General features: G+C 30.3%; 1 protein-coding gene across 1 annotated transcript in view; it reads right to left on the reverse strand.

Annotated features, from left to right (window-relative positions):
- The window catches only part of LOC107745178 (protocadherin Fat 3-like), an 8,858-nt gene extending 5,338 nt beyond the window's left edge, over window positions 1-3,520 (reverse strand). Inside the window, exon 1 of the mRNA XM_016559029.1 lies at window positions 3,400-3,520. The gene's annotated coding sequence lies outside the window, so the exon portion shown is untranslated. The remainder of the gene's footprint in view (window positions 1-3,399) is intronic.
- Window positions 3,521-4,186: the final 666 nt, after the last annotated feature.

Below are 4,186 nucleotides of genomic sequence, written 5' to 3' on the forward strand. Positions count from 1 at the left end.
TCATGAAAAGGAGAATCAGACAACAACAATCACAGACTGCTGAGCTTCTGAAGTCTTGTATCAAGCGAGACTGGACAAAAATTTTGCTTGCAGAACTTTAACAATTAGTATCCTCAATTCCTAAACAATGAAACATTGTAATTAAAAGGAAGGTTGATGGGACACAGTGTTAAACATGCCTCTCTCCCAACATTTTTGGAGTGTGTTGCAGTCATCAAAATCAAAATTGGCTCATATTTATAAAATACATTTACGTTGGTCAGTGAAAACTTTGGAAATCTTTTCTTTGTACTTTTGTCAATTAAATAAAAGAGAATAAACAAATCACAGATTCTTGATTTTATTGCATTTTACAAAACTGGAAGTGGGGTAGAAAAATAAACGTTAATTGAAGCTACATAGAAATATTAAAAAGTAACTAACAATGGCAAAAGCACATAACTAAAACGTTAACTAAAAATTAAAAGTGGTTTCTTTTTCATTTGAATTAATAAAATCACTCAAACTAAAATAAATAACTAAAGCTGCATAGAAATATTAAAAAAGCAACTAACAATGACAACAACACATAAAATTACTAAAATTTAAACTAAAAATTAAATGTGATTTCTTTTTAGTTTGAATGAAATTACTAAAACTAAAATAAATATAAATTAAAGCTACAGAGAAATATAAAAAAATCTAACAATGACAAAAGCACATAAAATTACTAAAATGTGAAATAATTAAATGTGGTTTCTTTTTAGTTTTAATTACTGAAATGGCTAAAACTAAAATAAATATAAATTACGGCTACACAGAAATATTTAAAAAAGCAAACTAACAATGACAAAAGCATATAAAATTACTAAAACTAAAAATTAAATGCGGTTTCTTTTTTGTTTGAATTACTAAAATTACTACAACTAAAATAAATATAAATTAAAGCTACAAACAAACAAATAACAACAAAAAAGTGCAAAAGACAAAATTACTAAAACTTAAATTAAAAATTAAGTTTTTTTTTAGCTTGAATTTCAAAAAATTACAAGAACTAAAATAAATATAAATTAAAGCTACATAAAAAAACATTAAAAAGGCAACTAACAACAAAAGCGCAAAACAAAATTACTAAAACTTAAAACTACAAATTAAACATTTTTTGTTTTTAGCTTGAATTACTGAAATTAATAAAACTACAATAAAGCTACATAGAGATATTAAAAAAGCTGCTTATGCTGTTTATTGTTACTATTAAATAAAATCTCTTTTTTTAGCAATAACTACAGTAACTAGTATATTAGGGAAATTATGAATACCATGGTCAATATTTAAAAGGGTAAGAGATAACGGAGAGTGAAAACAGAAAGAGAGAGAGAGAATGGGGCTGTAAAAATGTGTACATTCCTTCCCAGCTTATTAAAGTGCTCATGTTTGATCTTCAGTTGTGAGTTTGATTGACTGTGATTAAGCTCACAGCTCAAATGCCATTTAAATGTGGACCAAGAGAAGCGAGTCTGTAGTCCATTACTGTGAAAATCAAGCACTCACACACACACACACACACACACAATGCCACCACATTCAACAAATTAGATTTACATTGTTAGAACGAAACCTTCTGGACTAAATATGAATATAATATCAGTTTAAAGACTGTGTACAGTATATCCACTAAAACACATGTAAAGCAATCCTAACTAATATATAAAAGATAAAAGACTTCAGATGCAAAATATAAGCTAGTTAACTGAAAATGACTGCATCAACGAATAGTAAAATAGTTTCATCAGCTATTACAACAACTAGGTGTATAATTTGTCATTGTGAGCTGGTTTTAAAGGTGCCATAAGTATTTTTTGTCCACTTTAAAGCAGTGCTGTTATTGTGAACTAAAACTAAAATTATAAAAAATAAATGTAAAAAATTAAAAATATATATAAAATATAAAACTATAAAATAAAATAGGTAAAAATTTATATAATTTAAAATAAATAATTTTAATTTGAAGTACTAAAATGACTAAAACTGAAATATAAATTAAAGCTATTGAAATGTAAAAAAAACAAACAAACTAATAAAAAATAAAAGCACAAATTTACAAAAACGTCAATCAATCAATATATTAAATAAATAAAACCTAATTCAAAATAATAATAAATACTATAAAAGTATATAAATAATACTAAAATAACAGTAAAATAATACTAAAATAGCACCTCAAGAAATGAACAGTATGGGAATACTAATGCTAACAGATCTTTGTATTGGCCAATGAAACAAAAAAATACTGCATGAACCTTTAAATATACAAGAGTACTCGAACGAAGGAATAGTTTAAAAATATGTAAATATGAACTAGTTTTGAGATGTCTTGGCGTGAACTAGTTTCAAGATTCAGAAGTTTGTTAGATTTACAACCTCTAAATCTAAGGACAAGTGGAAAAACAGGCTCATCAGCCTACATTACTTTAGCTTGTCTAGCTTTGAAGATACACTTGAAAAGCTTTTTTTACAACTTCAAACGTGTGTGTGTTTGCAAGATTTGTGCTCTTCCGTTCTGGGTAATATATGATCTGGGGATGTGTTTGTAGGTGTGAGTTCGTCAGTGAAAATATTTGAGCAGGGACTCGTGTGTGTTTGCTGGATCATCTTGCTGACTGGGGTGACGTTTCTTCTCATGAGTAATGCTCTCTCTCTCTCTCTCTCTCTCTCTCTCTCTCTCACTCACTCACACACTCACACACACTCACACACTCACACACTCACACACTCACTCACACTCACACACACACACACACACACACACACACACACACTTACTTCTGTAGTGTACTTAACTATGGTTTGGGGAAGAAATGAGAAGAACAAAGCTAAAACAGACAAAACCCTTTGAGAATGCATTCAACCAAAAAATAAATAAAAAATAAAAAATAAATAAAAATTTTAATGTAAAGTCATAATGACTACAGACTAAAAGTTCAAAAGGTTTTCTTTTAAAGGATAAGTTGTGTAATCACTATAATAATTTTCATATTAAAAAGAGGGCTGTAATTTTAAACTCATTTTGGATGATTATAAAAAAAAAAATTCTATATTAAAAAAAAAATTACATATTAATGTGAAATGGACATAAAATTAAATTTTGATTATCTTTCCTTGAGGGCTTTTCGTATCAAATATTGATATGCAATTAATCATGAATACTTCAAATGATTAATCTGCATACAATGAGATGAATTATTTAATTGAGCGACAGCCCTAATAAAAGTCTATGGTCCACATGTTGACTTCTAAGCAAAGGTGTGTAAATATCAAAAAAAGAGAGAAAGAAAAAAAGAGTGTGTTTAAAGGTTTGTGCATGAGTCTTCAAGCGCTTTTAAGGAAGATGCTTCAGAGTCCAGCGGTGGGAAAGAGTACCTTCATTCTCAATCGTGTCGACTGCATCATTGACCAGCCGAATTACCGTCACTATGGAAGCTTGGAAAGAGAAAGCAATGAAGACCAGTCAGAAACATTCACACGCACGTTCACACGCGCTCACACACACACACACACAGGCACAAGAACCAAACTGAGCCACAGACCAATCAAACAGAAGAATCAACTCCACAATTTCGGTAACACTGTTGGTCCACTGCAGAAGCTTCTGTGGCCTGATTGGCTGCGGATGAAATTAACTGTGACCAATGAAAGGAAAGCATGACATCATTCCAGCGAATCTGAGAAGAGATGGTGATGATGTCAGAAACGGTCACACACACACACACACACGCACACACACGCACACACAAAACCACAGACCAATCAAACAGAAGAATCAACTCCACAATTTCGGTAACACTGTTGGTCCACTGCAGAAGCTTCTGTGGCCAGATTGGCTGCAGATGAATTTAGCTGTGACCAATGAAAGGCAAGCATGACATCATTCCAGCGAATCTGAGGAGAGATGGTGATGTGACCAACACACACACACACACACACACACACACACACACACACACACACACACGCACACACACACACACCTGCTGCATTCGACAATTTAATATTTTAATGTTTGCATAAATTATATATTTTATATGAGTTTAATTTAATTATTATTGCCATTTATAATTATTAAAGTTTTTTTAATAATAATAATTCTTAATTTATTTACATGTTTTAATTTTCCTAGTATAATTACTTATTTATTTTATTTATTTAG

The sequence above is a fragment of the Sinocyclocheilus rhinocerous genome, unplaced genomic scaffold (assembly GCF_001515625.1).
Source record: "Sinocyclocheilus rhinocerous isolate Xijiao unplaced genomic scaffold, SAMN03320098_v1.1 scaffold257, whole genome shotgun sequence".
Lineage (NCBI taxonomy): Eukaryota > Metazoa > Chordata > Actinopteri > Cypriniformes > Cyprinidae > Sinocyclocheilus > Sinocyclocheilus rhinocerous.